Source organism: Mixophyes fleayi, chromosome 12 (genome assembly GCF_038048845.1).
Source record: "Mixophyes fleayi isolate aMixFle1 chromosome 12, aMixFle1.hap1, whole genome shotgun sequence".
NCBI lineage: Eukaryota > Metazoa > Chordata > Amphibia > Anura > Limnodynastidae > Mixophyes > Mixophyes fleayi.
This window is the reverse complement of record NC_134413.1, coordinates 42,301,482-42,319,838: the sequence shown is the minus strand read 5'-3', so window position 1 is coordinate 42,319,838 and position 18,357 is coordinate 42,301,482. Positions and strand designations below refer to the sequence as shown.

Sequence of the window (18,357 nt, the reverse complement as noted above, 5' to 3'; positions counted from 1 at the left end):
AACCCAATGTGTTGGAATACACAGTTTCCCGAAAAAGGCCGGCATATCACAAGAATTTGGTGTCATAGTATTGGGATGCATTCAATTGTGAACAATATGCTGACAAACATGACAGCTGCACACATTTCCGGATACTACGGCAACAATAAAAAAAACACACACTACTATTGGGTGCAAAGAGAAAACCGCAATGTTACATTGCAGCAAAGTGCCCCCACAACCATTCTAGAGGCACTCTACGGACAACTGAACTCCCCCCTAAGCATCTGTAGCTATGCATACACATTTTTCAAGTATATCATATCATCATAGCAACAATGGGTTAAAATCAACCACTTCCCTTTCTGTGGTCTAAGATCTACTTTACTTTTGCAGCTGTAAATCACTGCAAGATCCCAAAGGAAAGAGAGTCTAAACACCCACACAGGTCAGTAAAAATGAGTAATGTAAACGAGGCTTTAACAAAAAAAAAAACAAAAAAAAACAAAAAAACATACTATTGTATAGGTCACATCTAATATTAAGTAGGGGGAGTAGTAGTAGTAACACTAGTAGCATCAAATGTTTACAGATTAATGCAGGCAGATTTTAAATTTTTGGAAAACAAAGTATTACTTACCTAGATTAATTTCTAACAACCAAGAACTTGTTCAGCTTGCAGTTTTTTCCATGCATGACACATGCTATACAAAAAACAAATGCATAGTCATATGGATTGCATGAAGACTTCTAATCTGTACTATGGAAATCCTCCTGCATTAGACAGCACAGGTTGGAACAGCCCATTTGTCTTTCATTTTCATTAATGTTTAATCACTTTCTAATCACATTTCCATCTGTACAAACTCCATTATACATAGATTTATAAACCAAAACAAACAAAAAAAATGGTATTAATGGCCCCCATGGCCAACTTGTTAAGGTCTAAAGGCTACAGTCACTACTTTTGTCTCAGTCTTACTGATTTACACTTGGTATGTATATCACACTTTTTCTAGGCCCTTCAGCAATAGAGGAAGCACTGCATCAGTATAGCAACATCAGGGGACAGAGACATTTTAAAAAACTAAAATCACATAAATCTCTACAATGCATTTGCTGTATGGCATTTCACATATAAACATTTATTAAAAATAAATGAGGTCTTGATTACAACTAGGGGAATAAGGTGGCAAAGTCACCCACCAAACTTAACAAATAATATTTAGCAGGCCATATATTTAACTACACTAAACTAACTAAAAACGTAAGCATCCAACAGTCCAAACAGAAAATTCCCTCTCTTGCTCAGACGATCCTTTTTCCGGCTGCCCAAGTGTTGGTAATGCCAAAAAATGCCTATCTGAGAATACAGAAAAATCTTCTACTAATACTATTACATGGATCAGGGGACCCAAGTACCATTAAATAACACCCTGCATTTAATTTTAAGTAATGTAATACAATGCATAACTTTCTTTTTTCAGTATTACATGGAATTAGCATATAATCTATCATAGTTCATCAAAAAGTAACAGCAATATACTATGAATACCATTGTTGCTGTTAGCTGCACTGAAAAGGTTTACATAATGCTTGAGATAATTGTAACAACAAAGCATGTACCACTGGTATGTCAATGGGACTTATACACTACCCTGGTCCAAAGTATTAAAACCCAGAATATTGACACCATCAGTGACATTCCCTTTGGTTGCCATGATATTCAATTAAATTTAGTATAACACACAAAGATAGCAAATTACAGTTTTGGCATACTGCCTTTGAAGGACACTTAGGGCTAGATTTACTAAGCTGCGGGTTTGAAAAAGTGGGGATGTTGCCTATAACAACCAATCAGATTCTAGCTGTCATGTATTTAGTACATTCTACAAAATGACAGCTAGAATCTTATTGGTTGCTACAGGCAACATCTCCTCTTTTTCAAACCCGCAGCTTAGTAAATCTACCCCTTAGTTTTGATTGTTTTACCTGGTATTTTCTCGTAAGAGCACATCTGAACTCATGAATATGCTTGCAAGTGCTTCAGGGCTTGTAGTCAGATGTTCAAACCTGCATCTACAGTTCAGCACTCTGCGGTGTGTTCATCTAGTGTGGTTGTCAGCCAAACACATGTCACACTCTCTGGCCCAAAATTCCACTGCTCAGTAACTTTTGATTGTGTTAAATTATTGTGATGCACTTTGAAGAACAGGTGTTGATCCAACTCCTCGACAGATCAAACTGTTATTCCACCCGTTACCATTTAAAGATGACGACAGACATTAGATTTTAGATTTAACCATTTGCAAAAATTACAGCAGAAAAGGTGGACATGTTTAGCATAAAGATAAAGTACATATTTTAACTTCTGTCCAAGATGCATTTACCCTCCTTTCAGACACAGATTAAAATACACAAGTACAAGCCACAATAATTAATTTGCATGGGACTTTTTCAAAGGGACAGAAAGATACATCTCCATTATAATGGACTTAAAACAAAACACACAGGGGTGCAAAACCCTCCATCTCAGTCACAGAAACATGGAGGAATATGTACCATCTTTTGATACATAATTGTGCTATATTCTTCACAGCAGCTGCAACCGGATGCTCTACAAAACCCATTTTTAGTATTTTATCTGGTGGAAAGTAGGTGCCAATGTATTACTGGGAGATCCTCTAGATCAGGCCTGTCCAACCTGCAGCCCTCCAGGTGTTGTGAAACTACAAGCCCCAGCATGCTTTGCCAGTAGACAACCTGTTGATGGCTGAAAGGGCATGCTGGGACTTGTAGTTTCACAAACATCTGGAGGGCCGCAGGTTGGGCAGGCCTGCTCTAGATCTTTCTTAAGCTGGTACTACATGGGCAATTCAGAATGTAACATTTTTCCAACCAAAAAAAATCATTCAAAATCCTTTTTTTTGTACATTACATACAATGGGAACTGCCATTTTCAGGTCTCATGTGGCTATGCGACAGAAGCTTTAGAATTTTTTTCCCCAAAAAAACCCCAAACATTACTTTTACAGACACACGTCAGATGCTGCCTAGATACAGGCCCATCTTAAACACCCTAACCAAAATACTTTATGACTTTACTTTTATTTAGCATGCTCTTAAAATGGTACTTTGTTTTTCTACCTCTTGCCACATGCTCCTTTCTATACTATCATATTGTAATATTAGATGTTACTCAATTATTTCTCAAAAACTATCCGGCACAAAACATAAGGCTAGGCAAATCCTATGAGCCAGGTAACTAATGCACCTATAATATACCAACTTTTCTCATTTTCACCGATGTCAGAGGATACATTAGCATCTTAAGAAGTTGCTGCTGGCTTTTAATTTTCACATTTTTTTGCTCAACCCCCGGTTAAAGATAACAAGTGAACAGTGGAAAGTCAAGTAGTGGGAACTTCATCACAGACTACAAACATAACAGTTTACATCCAGAACCTGAGAGCAGTAGCAGGACAACTACTGCATGGTGGATATAAAATAAATGTGAGTACTGTCGAATAATAAAATAGGATAGTCTAGAAAAAGCAGGTTGGGATTGGTAAAAACTTTCAGGTGAAGAACTTCTTTATATAGTGCAACAGGCAATTTTTTTTCTTCAGCAAGTGACAACTCTTAATAGAAACACACACACACCATTTTCACGTATACACGTTTGAGTCAACAGTAACTTATAAATTAAAACATCATGAAAAAAAAAAATACAGAACACTGTTTACTATGTAGTTCAATACCAGCGCTATTTTAATTACTCAAATACTTATTTTGTATAATTGCATTTCAGTTACAAGTAATTTTTACTCTAGAAAATGTATTAAACGTTTAATGCCAAAATTAAATATAGGAGTCAAGCACTGATTCCATAATATATATTTTTTTTAATTATAATGTCACTTAGATTACCCTTGACAAGTAAAAAATATTATTTTAGTAAAATATTGTATGGATATTCAGTATTTTACAAAATATAATATTAATAAATTTACTAACTTATAGCACACAAAGGTGCTACAAAAGAAAATAATTCTTACCTAAAGTTTAAGAACCATTGCTGTAGAATTACCCCCCCCCCCCCCTCCATCCCACCCAATTACCAGTTTACCTGTACAATAAATCAGACATACTGTACTGAAATTTCCCTGCATCTGGTATTCACCTTTACTTTCGTTTCTGCTATGATTTTAACACAGTGAATGCTTTGAGTATTTCAAGTAGCAATGACAGTTTTTCACCTGTTAATTATTTTAGTATTTTTAAATTCCATCTGCAACCTATAATTTAACCATGCACTAAAATGTAAAGTAGGAACTTTACAAATGCACACGAACATCAATAAAAGTGACACATGCAGTCTCTTTCAATTCCTCAATTTGACTTGTTAAAATTTAACCATAGCTGCAAAAGCAAATTATTTTTGTAAATCAAATTTGCTAATCAGTTTACATTATAAACAGCTCTTTGACTACTGTCTGCACTAAGGAAGTTAAAGAAAACAGTCAATAACTGCACCAAAAGCATACTAAATTAGTTCATTAGCCCTAGAGACAAGTTTCAAAAAATAGGTATGACAGGTCTAAAAAAATATTTGAATATAATCTTTAAATATAAGGGGAAAAAAATCTCATCTTTTAAATTTGATATCGAGACAGGCACCTGGCCACATCACTGGTGACCAACTCATAAATTCAGTTTACAAAATGTTTGAAAGGGTCTTACATTTCACATTGTCAAAAAGGTGAAAAAAATTACACACACATACAAAAATACTAAACCTATGTACAATTAGCTCATGACAAAGACCCAGTAAAGTACCATTGTCTGTACCACCACTACTTTCATCTTAAAATTCGATAAAGTATCAGATTAGTAGTTCTAACCACAAACACAAAGAATGTTTGGTTATTTATATACTATGCATTATGGACCAAAGCACAACAAAATCAGAAAGAGCTGACAGACACTTAGCAATATTATATGTGAATGCGGTTTTGGTTAAAACAATATTAGACATTCTAACTTCAAAACCTAGGAGCGTACACATTAACAAAAGTACAGCTATGAAATGATTACTGTCCCACAAAGGGTAAATTCTGCTTAATTCCTTTACCGTCAGAAATCCTCACAATGAACTGCAGTACAATGAGTTGCGAAGCCATCTGGTAGCAAAGGGGATTAGCAAATCTTTCATTGCCTCATCCCTAAAACTGATGCCCTCCAAGGTGCATGTTATTTCTGTCCTTCCTGCAGCTATTTTATGCATTTTACAGCTAACAGCGGAAAACATGTAATGATGTCAATGTATCAGCGGTTCATAGAAGAGCAAATCTTCTCGCATACTTCAGTGTATCAAGTAGCTGTATCCACTTAACCATAGAGGTGCACTCATTTCCTCCTTGAGGAACACGAATATAAGATGTACTGAGCAGGCGTATTGAGCTCATACACTTTCTATACAGTCATCGTGCACACCTTTTTTTCCTGCTTTTAGAAGATAGGTGCTTGGTCACCAAAACCGGTTTAATGTTCACCTTTAGGTTTCTATTCTGGACACACTTCCACTATCAATAGTCTTCTCCAAATACAAGATTAAACAATCACAGAAGGATCCCCAGTGTAACGTTTAAAAGGGTACCAGCATCAGCACAGGACATTAGGTGGAGGATTATGGGCAGCCTGGATTATAGAGATTACAGAGCAGTCATATTGATGAACAGGGTCTAGCGCTCCAACATGCAGGTTTCTAGAGGTGATCTCCCCACATTGCACACAAGCGATCGGGCGACACTAACTTTATTAGATTCAATATAGCTCTTGTAAAATGAAAGACGCCGAGCAGCCAGTAACCAGCGACCCCCACTCCTCTGATGTCCGCCACCCCCCCGGCAGGGTCCTGACAGCCTCGGCCTGCCTCCTTCCGTCCCCCCTCCCTCCCCCGGGGCCCCGCTTTATCCTCACCTGTCTACCGGCCACATCTCATCAGAGCTCTACACGTACATCCGACCTTTTTGCTCACTGTCAGTTTGTGCTCTAGGGGGTCGGCAATCTATCTTTCTATCTTCCTTCCTTCTATTCTCCGGCCGCCGCCGCTCTCCACTCACAGCTTCTCTTCAATTCAGTAATGGCGGCGGCTTAGGACACGCGCACAAGCGCGCGACACCCATTAGACCGATGCAAGAGCCGGGCACCCGGGCATGTTCACGCGCACTCTCCGCCAAGCCTCCAGTCCGTGGACGTCACCCCAACCTTTACCGTCATCGCATGCAGCTTCCCGCCCTTCTGTCATACCACGCCCCTCCGCATCCCTATCTCCCTCGGACCACGACCTCTCCCTTATTCCTGTCACACCTCTCCACATCCTTCTCCCGGCCTCACCCCGCCACTCTTCATTCCACATCCCTCTTCCGACTCCGCCTGCCCATCTCTCCATATCACTATGCATGGCTCAGAGCGTTCTGGGATGTGTAGTCTTGCGGTCATTAGCGCAAAACAGAAGGTTGTCTTCATGGAATGTCATTGTCCGGGATTAAACCACGTACTTCCCAGTGTCATGTCATTGTGAGAAAAATGACGATGTAGAAGAATCGCTTTTTCTTGTAGTTACAAAAACACATATTGGAAAACGTTTGGTGCATACAGTAAGACACAGCTATCTAGACGTAGCTGCCGAACACAGGAAGACATTGTTTATATGCTATAAAATATTCTGTTATATGCAACATAGGAGCCGGTGGAGTAGCTTATGCAGACTAGTGTAACAAATTACCCCATAGTGGGCTCGTTACGGAAAAAAAAACCGGGCAAGGGTATTCGGGTTCAAATAGATAGTTAAGAGCTGTCTTAAACGTACACACTTCCTGTAATGTAAAGAACAAGTGAAATACTTTATATATAAATATCGGCCTACTTAATAATGGTTATTTGCCTTGTTCGTTATCACGACTTTTCAACTTAATTTCCTATACAAGTGATGTCAGGACAACTCATACCATAGGAGGCTGACACGGGGGCAAATATATCTAGCTGAGAGTTTTCCTGTGGTTTTGAAAAGCCAATTAGATTCTAGCTATCATTTATTTACTACATTCTACAAAATGATAGCCAGAAGCTGATTGGTTGCTATAGGCAACATCTCCACTTTTCAAACCCGCCAAAAAACTCAGCTTGATACATTTACCCCATGGAGTCTTAATTGTATATGCGACCTAGGGTTGGTGCTGTTGCCATTTGCAGTAAAGAGCTCAGGGGAGAGCAGCAACACTGCTGGAAAGGGATTCTGTGCTTTCCCCAGGATTAAATGGCTAACGTCATCAGGGTCAAGCTCCGAAAATCAAAGCTTTTTGGAGCTTGATAAAATTGCTCGGACCGCAGTTCCCATTGAGTATTATTGGGACTTTGTTTTAATGCGGTAATTTGCCTAATGCAGGAGATATCTTTGATATCTCCTGCATTAGGCTTTTCATAAATGTCCACTTAAAATGCTTTAACCATGTGAAAAAAAAATCAGTTTTTCTATGGTATAGGGCTATATAAATAGGTCTTCAGGGCCACTGCAAGGTTTCTTGGTGCCCTAGGCAAAGCTTCAGCCTACTGCTCCTGCCCCAATTCTCACTCTCTAGCCCCTCACACACTTGACATTTGTAAAAGAAAAATAGTAACTCTTAACGCCTGGCTGGTAAGGTTGCAATCCAGGTGCACAGATGTCTGATGCACAATACTGTCCACACTTCATTGCTGCTGAGAAGCAAACACAGGATATTTAAAGGGAAGGTGTAGTGAACAGAGGAAGTACAGTTATAAGGATTAACCAATAACATAATTGTGGGGAATAAGGCATAATCATAACTGCAGTGTAATTATGTTTCATCAAATGAATCCATTGATAAATTGAGCTACTAAGGTGTAAAATGTGAAGTCAGAGGGTCTGGTGTGTGTTTACCTGGGGCTTCTGCTCACCTCTATGTTAAAAGGTAAAAAAGGTAACAGCAACACTTTTAGAGAAAACTGAGTGACTTCAAAAGCTCCTGGGGGTGATCTGCATCTGACATAGGAGAGTTTGTTGACACCTAATGAAACTTTGGACAGCCGGCAGGGAGCCATTCACAGCTTGAAGCCTTACACAAGAATGATGGCCTGCTGAATCTTATATAGACAAATATAATTCAGTTTCCAAAATGCAACTTAAAATTAATAACAGTATTGATCAACCATGTACTCCTCAATATCATGATGAAGTGCAGCCCATGTGTCAAATAAAGCAGTCTGCTACAGAGAAGTTGAAGAAATGAGTATAAGCTCAATGAATATGCTGGACATAGGCCTGTTTGGTATTAATAATTTGGCAAATTCATAGTGGATCTATTTATAATAAAATTGGGTTTGTGTGTCACTCCACAGGAAAGTTGGGTCACAGTTAAATTGGGTACTAAATCAGGCAACATGCAAAGGGTGATTGTAAACAGTGTCACAGACCACAACCCCTGGAGGTGGAGCAAGGTGTAAAGGTGTTTTTAAAAAGCTGAGACCAGTTACAAGAAATTGTCAGTCTTTTGGGAAATCAATCATCATTGATAAACTGTTCATCTTCAAGCCAATTTCCCTTGGCTCGCAATATACCACTTATCTATAAGTTATACTCTGAATTTTACCTCTTTATTTTACCTGTTTTGCAACTTTTTATTTGTATGTCAATTGTTTATTAATTTATTTTTGTTTATATAACCTGTAAGCATTGTATTTTTTCTATATTAATTCAAAACCTTAATAAGTGATGTTCTTATTGCTCTAAACTAGGCCTGGACAACCTGTGGCTCTTCAGGTGTTGTGAATCTACAAGCCCCAACATTCTTTGCTTGTACACAACTAGTCAATGCCAGGAAAGGTATGCTGAGGCTTGTAGTTTTCACAACACCTGAAAAGCCACTGGTTGGCCAGGCCGGCTCTAAACAAGTTCACAGCCTGTCTAGAAGAGATAGATTGCTTGACCATGCTAAACCTGAGGTGTGAATTGTGAATATATTTGTATAATAAGACAAGTGTGTGCCTGCCTATAATTTTGTGTCATAGAATATTGAGGGGTTAAGAGTTAACCCTTTGGTTGCTGGTGTGTGCCTTGCTAACTGTGCATAACAAGGAATGCTCATTGTGTGCCAGTGTGAGACAGTATATTGGGGTCTTATTGGCCTTATTCAAAAGGTGGTGGCAATCCGAAGTGGGTGTGGTTGTGTAAGTGCTGTTTGGGGGCGATTCAGCTAAATCTGTAACCTCTGCGATAGGTGAGAGGAAGATTGAGGGCTGGAATCGTGTGTAACCCCATACAGTAAACACTTCAAAGTCACAAGTACGCAAAGTGCGGTTTGTGACTGGTAAAGGAAGTTAGAGGTTTCCTAACAAATTAGAGGTGATATATTGTTTTACAGTGTGAGTATATGATAAAATATTTAATCAATAGGTAGCTACAGGAGGCTAGTCGTGACAGGAGGCTCCAAATGTTAAATTTCAGTACAAAAAAAAAAATGACTCACCTTTTGCACACTGACATGTTTCCCGCTGCCTACCAGCTTTTCTCACACATGCAACCCATACCCATCAGCTCTTGTCACACATATCACCTCCATTCCACCACCTTTTCTCACATGACCCCTGCCCACTAGCTTTTCTTTCATATCCACCCCTGCACTAGGTGCCCTGGCCATCTTTTTTCACTCATGTCCCGCTGCCCACCAGCTTTTCTCAAACATGCTCCCCTTCCCACCAGTGTTTTCACTCATATTGTTAGGTTTCTAGTTTACCTTAGTCAGTATTTACGCCGGCCTCCCTAGGGCGCGGAGTCTAACGGCCCTCCCGGTCTTCTCCAAGAACCGCCGCAAGGCAGGGTGGGTTTTGCTGCCGGAGAACCGCAGGTCGCAGCCCCCAGGTTAGCCTACTGACGTAAGAAGAGAGTTCTATGAGATGAACAGGCAGAGGCACGGACAGATCTACAGGGAACTGATAACCAGGTTCACTAACCGTATATCTGGAAGGTAACAGCCTGGAGTGGAAGCTGGTTGGTACGCAGGAATCAATCCACGGTGTAGCACCAGGGGTGAGGCAGAAGAGTAGTCAGGAATACAGCCGGTTCGGTACACAGGAATCAGTCCAATATGCGGTACCAGGATTTAGGCAGAAGTGTAGCCAGGGACACAGCCGGATCGGTACATAGGAGTCAGTCCAATATGCGGTACCAAGGGTGAGGCAGGAGAGTAGTCTGGGAAACAGCCGGTCCGGTACACAGAAGTCTGTCCAACATGCAGTACCAGGGTTGAAGCAGGAGAGTAGTCTGGGATACAGCCGGTTCGGTACACAGAAGTCTGCCCAATATGCAGTACCAGGGTTGAAGCAGAAGAGTAGTCAGGAATACAGCCGGGTCGGTACACAGGAGTCTGGAGTATCAAGGAGAAAGCACAAGGGAGATAGGAGCACAGGGAATGCAGCCAGATGCAGGTAACACGTTGCTCTGACACAGACAGTGTGTCAGAGCAGGGCTGAAGTAGGATTTGAATTCTTCGCCCAGAGATCAGCTGACCTACGCCGGGACCTACCCGGAAGTGCGGCGGTACGGAGCAGGGGATCGGCGCTGAAACAGGTAAGTGCCGTGACACATATACCCTCTTGCCACAAAACTTGAATAAACAGCTCATTGTGGTTTCCTCCCACACTCCAAAAAACATACTGGTAGGTTAATTGGCTGCTAATAAAATTGACCCTAGTCTGTGTGTCTGTCTCAGTCTTTGTCTGTGTATGTTAGGGAATTTAGACTGTAAGCCCCAATGGGGCAGGGACTGATGTGAGTGAGTAATAAATTGTAATAATAATGTATGTAATTTAGATTACCTTTGTTTTGTGTTAATGTATTCTGCGGATGTAAATTAATTATACTAGTAGAAAGCAACAGGGGAGAGCCAAATAGTGGGCAAATACTAATATCCTTTAAATTAATAGTATGAAACTTGTGGGGATTTCTGAATGTAAACCCCCCCATTTTCTGTAGCCCTCTCTCCACACATTTTCTGTAGCCCCTTCTCCCCCCATTTCTGGTGCTCCTCTCTCTCACCACATGTTCTGTTGCTCCCTCTCTCTCACCACATTTGCTGGTGCCCCCTCTCTCGCTCCACATTTTCTGGTGCCTCCTCTTTCTCTTCACATTTTCTGGTGCCCCCCCCCCCCCCTCACTCCCCATTTTCTATCCCTTCCAGTGGACCAAGTAGTGAAGATGGCATTGTACCCCTTTGAATCAATAATTTTTTTCAACCACATATTCCGTGTGACCATCCACTATCAATAGAGCAGGTTTACCAGGCTGCTTCTTCGGAAATCTCAGGGATATATGAGCCGGCTTCAATTAGGATGCATGGAACGTACGAGGTATCCTTAATGGGTTGGGTACTTCCAACTGAAAAGTTGCACGTTTAATTTTTTGATGATTTTAAATGGATCAATGTATCTGGGTCCGAACTTAAAAGAAGGCTGACGAAGCTGGATGTTCTTAGTGGAAAGCTATACCCTGTCCCCTTCCTTGACCTTACATGGACGTCTGAAGCGATCCTTAAACAATTTGGCTTGAGACTCAGCTTGCTTCAATGAAAAGTTTTTTTTTTTTTCATATTCTCTCCAGAGAACGGGCAATGTGTCTGACTTCTTGATGATAATAGAAAATAAAACTGACTTGGGATATCTAGTATAAATGCAGAAAAAGGGGACATAACCACAGAAAGAGTGTGGTGAATTATTGTAAGAAAATTCCGCCCATGGCAGGTATTCTACCCAGTTGTCATGTAATTCAGAGATGTAGCATGTTAAATGTTGTTCCAAAGACTGGTTTATTCTTTCCGTCTGTCCATTAGTTTGCTGGTGATAGGCTGATGAAAAACTCAGTTGAATGTCCAGCCAGGCACACAATGATTTCTGGAACTGGGCCACAAATTGAGTACCTCTGTGTGAGACAATATTAGTGGGTATGCTATGTATTCTGAAAATGTGTTGACTGAACAGTGGAGCCAAAGACTAAGCAGAAGGTAGCTTTGGCATTGGAATAAAGTGAGCCATCTTACTAAAGCGATCAACTATCACCCAGATGCAATTACACCCTTTAGACAAAGGCAAATCTGTGATAAAGTCCATTGAAATGTGGGTCCATGGAACACTGGACACGTGTAAAGGAATCATCTGTCCCATAGGTAAATCTCTGGGTATTTTCAACCTGGAACAAATTTCACAGGACTGAACAAAGTCTCTTACGTCTTTCTTCACAGAAGGCCACCAAACAGAATGAGAGAGCAATTTAATAGTCTTAGTGATACTTGGATATCCAGATATTTTGCTGGCATGGACCGCAGACAACACGGACTGTCTCAGTACAACTGGCACAAGCAAGACACTGGAGGGTATGGAAGCTGGAGCCTGATCCTAAACTTCGGGTAAATAGGATGCAAAATCTTAAGTCAGTCATGAGACAATGTTTTTAGAAGGAATGATAGAACTGTTATAAAGGGAATCCTCATGTTTCCATAAGAAACTTCTGGATAAAGCATCTGTATTCAAATTCTTAGAACCCGGGCGAAGTGTGATCACAAAACTAAATTGAGAAAAGAAAATAGCCCAGCGCACCTGTCTGGCATTCAACCTCTTGGCTGTCTCAATGTATTGGAGATTTTCGTGATTTGTGTATTCTGTAATGGTATGCTTAGCACATTCCAACCAATGTCTCTAATCTTCGAATGCCCATTTAATGCCAACAACTCAGGATTTCCTGCATCATAATTAATCTCTGTCACTGAGAATTTCTTGGAAAGAATGCACAGGGGTGTAACTTCCCATCAGACCAAGATACTTTTGACAGAACTGCCTCTACATCAACAGCAGAAGCATCCACTTCAATCATGGAAAGCAGCTCTGTATCTGGATGCTTAAGGATGGGAGCAGAAACAAAGGAATTTTTGAGAGTCTCGAATGCTTCAGTAGATTCTTGATCAGCTCCTTTCTTAGTTAATAGAGTAATGGGTGGCACTATAACTGAAAAATTGCGAATGACTCTTCAATAATAATTGGCAAACCCAAGAACATTTGAATGGCTTTTAGTTTACTGAGACAACTCCAATTAGTGATTGCTAGGACTTTAGCTGGATTCATCAAAGACCCTTTGGCAGAAATTAATTACCCCAAAAATGCCACTGTGGAGACTTCAAACTCACACTTCTCCAATTTGGCATATACTTGTTCATGGTGTTGAGACAAAGATGTAGAGTAGATCAAGATGTCATCCAGATACACCATGACAAATTTGCTCAGCTAATCACGTAGTACATCAATGATCAAGTTCTGGAATGGCTGCTGTTTTAGAAAGACAGAACGGCATAACACAATACTCGTAATGTCCGGAAAAAGAATTAAAAGCGGTCTTCCATTCATCACCCTTCTGAATGCATATCATATTATATGCTCCACGTAAATCTATCTTAGATAAAGAAAATACAGAAGCACCTCTTAACTGGTCAGACAACTGGGAAATCAATGACAGAGGATTTTGTTTTTAATGCTGATCTGATTCAGACCTCTGTAATAAATGCAAGGACGTAAATCTCCATCTTTCTTTTAGACAAAAATACATCAACAACCCTTTCTTTAGGTTCTCTGAAATATAGTTTTCCATAGCCTATTTCCATGGCTTTGGTCTCTTCCACAGAAAGAGAATCTAAACGAGTCTTAGGAAATTTACAACCAGCCTGAATATCAATAGTTCAATCATATGGGCGATGTGGTGGTAGAGTATCTGCAGCTTGTTTAGAGAAAATATTGGCAAAAGTGTAGGATCTGATTTGATGACAGTTTCACCTTTAGCAACTGTAATGCTCGTATTGTCGCTATCAATAAATATTGTCCAATGCAATTAATGTGGTTCCAAAGCGAGATTTAATAGCAAAATTAAGCAGAACACAATGATAATACAAAGTACAACCGATACATTCGCTGCGCAGCCGTTGGATCCAGAAACAGTCCGTCAATCCTGATATCTGTTGGGAAAAAGTGAGGCTGTTCTTAAATCAGAGCCTGATTTTATGTTGTTTAGAAAAATACTGATGATGTCACAAAATATACACAGACAACACTAATAGAGGTCTTCACTGATCCAGGGTTAAGAATGTTCCAGTAGACTGCTGGTCATAGGTCAGTTCATTTGATCTTCTCCCAAAGAAGGGGGCCGCTCACTACAACTGTTGCCTACGTGTCTTCCCACTGAAGAACCAGTAAGAAGAGTGACCCATAAGAAGAGTGCTTTTGAGTATTAATCTCCTACTGTTCATAACTTGCGACCGCTAGATGCGATTGCTACTCTGTCAAAACTGGATTAATGTTGGTGAAATATGCTTTAACATGAGATCAAACGCTTTACATTTTAGAGGACCTGAACCATAAGTACCTTTACTATAATATTATCTGTATAAATAAAATTTAATTAATTTATTAAATGATCGAGTGTGAATTGGAATTTTTAGAAAATGTGAGAGTAAGTGTGTTTTTTATTAATCCGTGCGATTGCGTCATTACATGTGGCGTACTGATCGCAATCGCAAGGGAAACCAAAATTAATTATTTTAGCCAACTTCATCCAATTATTTGACTTCCATAGGCCACCCTTTGATAGTGCACAAAACTATCAGCTAATTATACTTTCTATCAGGATTGTAATGCAGTTCTTCATTAACCGTGGTACCTGTACATCTCATTATCTTCACATTCTCATTTTCGGTATTCACCTCGCTAGAACGTATTCCACACTTCAACATAGTAGGTGTCACGGGCACTAGGAGTTCTGCCCCGGATTCACCAGTTGATAATGCTTACCAGAGGGGCGGGGTTTACACAGCGGTCCTCTGGCAGTAGGGTGAATAGTAGGAACGTATATAACAGCAGATGGAGAGAGAATGCCAATGGAATAGATGAGAGTCAGTGACTTGCAGCTATACTGGTAGGAGAGTCAGCGACTTGCAGCTGTACTGGTAGGAGAGTAGAGTGGACGTGAACAGGTGAAGGGAGGAAACGGGAGAGTCAGTGGTCTGCGGATAGCAAGTTGTACAACTGCTGTGAAGGGAAGACTTGTCCAGGTGCAGGTAGGTAGCGGGAGAGTCAGTGGTCTGCGTATAGCAAGTCGTACCACTGCTGTTATGAGAAGACTTGTCCAGGTGCAGGTAGGTAGCGGGAGAGTCAGTGGTCTGCGTATAGCAAGTTGTACCACTGCTGTGAAGGGAAGACTTTTCCAGGTGCAGGTAGGTAGCGGGAGAGTCAGTGGTCTGCGTATAGCAAGTTGTACCACTGCTGTGAAGGGAAGACTTGTCCATGTGTAGGTAGGTAGCGGGAGAGTCAGTGGTCTGCGTATAGCAAGTTGTACCACTGCTGTGATGAGGTGAGGACTTGTCCAGGTGCGGATAAGTGGAGAAGTGATAAGAGTCTATAACTGTATAAATAAAATTGGAGAGCTGAGGAGCTAGTCCCAAACAGATATGCAGCGTCACAGCTAATAGTCTATAGCGGTATGCATATCGCTGCTGAGTAGAGAAGCTTGTTCAAACAGATATGCAGCATAACGGCTAATAGTCTATAGCGGGTATGGATACCACTGCTGAGTAGAGAAGCTTGTCCAAAGCGGATATGCAGGATAACAGCTGATAGTCAATAACAAGTATGCATACCGCTGCTGAGTAGAGAAGCTAGTCCAACGAGGATATGCAGGCACAGCAGGAGAGCTGAGAGACTGTAGTGGGTATGGGAACCGCAGGTGAGCAGAGCAGGTAATCCAGCAGACAGCTGAAGATACGAGCAGGACACAGGAGTCAGTAGCGGGTATGGGAACCGCTGATGAGCAGAGCAGGTAATCCAGCAGACAGCTGAAGACACGAGCAGGACACAGGAGTCAGTAGCGAGTATGGGAACCGCCGATGAGCAGAGCAGGTAATCCAGCAGGAAACTGAAGATACGAGCAGGACACAGGAGACACCTTCAGAGACTCACAGGGAATAAGACTCAAGATCAGGCCACGATACAATGGCCACAGGTGCCTTAAATAGGGAGAGGTGATTGATCCACCAATTAGGTTAAAAGCAAGGTCATAAGAGTTCATGGATGCTGCGCATGCGCAGTCCATCAAGATGGCGGACGGCCGCGGCTCAGGACAGGCGCCGGCAGGAAGGATAGAGAACCATGCACCAGCGCAGAGACACTCACGGTCCGGTGAGTGACAGTAGGAACACACCTGACACATAAGCCAATTACTATAATGATGCCAAATATAAGGATAAGTAGCTTACCTACACTAGTAATCATTTCTTGTACCCATTCCCCTAGACCTGAGAACCATTTTTGCAGGGTTCAACCACGAGAACCATCCTGCTACCTTTTCTCCTATTTCATACAATGAAGAATTATGGTTCTTCCGGAATTTCCATTTTAACTGTAGGATTTCGTCCATCTTCCGGTGAATTACTTCTTTAGTGTCATCTGTATTATTGGTGATGTAAGTGCAACACTTAACACCAAATTGGGTACCTAATGTCACACAGTATCCATAGTAATAGAAGTAAGGTAATTTAATACCAACCTTTGTTGTACTAACTCCTTCTTATAAGCCTGTAGTTCCTTATCCGTATATCTGAAGGTGTCATCATACATCTCGGTGATATTGTCAATTAATTTGGCCAGGTCTTGCATATACTTAAAATTTAGTGTTCCCCGAGCGATCCTGGTGGGGTCTAATGTGACCATGATTTTGAATCCTGTAGTTTCAGTAATTAACTTTGTAGCTACAGGTTCTTCACCTGGAATCATATTTATTTTGCCATGGTGTTCATATTGTGTGTGTACGTATGGTGGTGATGTCGTTCAATGGATATCCGTCATTTCATCATGTGTTAGAGACATAACCTCAGGAACCAATCTACTTAGGAAACATATACCTTTGGAACTCAGAATTAACCATGTGTAAGCCCTTCTCCCACAAACATAAAACACATAATCTGGGAGGGTATAAGGTATAGTACCATTAATAATTACATTGCATAAAGTCTTCACTAAACTTCCCATGCCTAGTGTCTCCATTTGTTCAAGGTAAGTTTCGGCATGTATGACATTCTGGCAATAACCCAAAGGAACTTTCCCAAATTATTACCCTCTTATGTTTGTTGACATGCCCTCGCCTATGATGTCTTTCAGTATTTCTGGTTATTGGTATTCTAGGAAATCTCCCATCAATACTGGTGTGGCGAGCTATTGTCTGATCAGTTAGTTCAGCTTCCCAATTCTCCAGTTTCGTTATATGTGAAAAATTTAACCATAACAATGACTGATTTACAGAGTATTGGCGAAGCTTCAGACTAGGGGACCTAGTGGTATTATATCACCCTTTTAGGGGTCGCCTTCCCCGTAATTCAAGGACCTCAGAGATGTTTAGTGGGAATGGTACTAATCCTACATTATTTTGTCCCTGAGGCACATGGGAGCACACCCAGCATTCGGTTTGGTTTAAGACCTTACCCACTAAGGAATGATAATCATCTAAGGGATGCCCGCCCAAATCCAAACTGCTATTGGACTGACACCGCTGGATGCACTGCTCTTCAACTAGGGAGTCACAGTCCTTACAGATACAATATTCTTTAGACAATAGCCCCTCACACTGTCTCCGAGCTCCCGACTTAGCAGACCTTTTCATTAGCCCTGAATTGAATTTGGCAACAGGCTGTACTGATTGTTCTAACAAATTCTCCTCCATCTCTACCTCATCAGTATCTCTATCAGACCCAGTCTATCATCTGACCACCATCGCAAGAATAGAATATCCTGGAAAAAATAAAGATAAGAAAAACCTAGGAAAAGGAAGAATAGAAAAACTGCCACTCCATGCTGGGATAATAGTCTTTGCAATGGCCTTGGCTCGGGTGTTAGCAACTGCAGTCTTTAGGTCTCCTGAAACAGATTCGCTAGTGACAGATCTGGATTATAAATTTCAGCTTTATCTTGTACCTTCTCGAATTGTTGACTCTTTCTGCTACTTTCAGAGATATGGTGCTGGCCATCAACACTTGGTAAGGACCTTCGCACCAGTCTGTTAAACAACCTGAGTGGAATAAATTGTGGATGATGACATATTCCACAGGTTCAACATTGTGACAGTTAGTGTCTGGCATACCAGGTGACAGTATTTTGAGTTTCTGTTGCTGCTGTCTTAGCTGCTTGCTCATCTTTATGATGTATTGAACAGTCACTTCATTGTTGCATTTTAAATCATCCTGAGGACTTATGATCAAAAGAAGTTATCGGCCAAAT

The 18,357-nt window shown here is 40.9% G+C and overlaps 1 protein-coding gene across 1 annotated transcript in view; it reads right to left on the bottom strand.

Annotated features, from left to right (window-relative positions):
* Positions 1-6,268, bottom strand: part of ARHGAP5 (Rho GTPase activating protein 5) — a 66,735-nt gene extending 60,467 nt beyond the window's left edge. The window contains exon 1 of the mRNA XM_075192563.1: positions 5,962-6,268. The gene's annotated coding sequence lies outside the window, so the exon portion shown is untranslated. The remainder of the gene's footprint in view (positions 1-5,961) is intronic.
* Between the last annotated feature and the right edge of the window lie 12,089 nt (positions 6,269-18,357).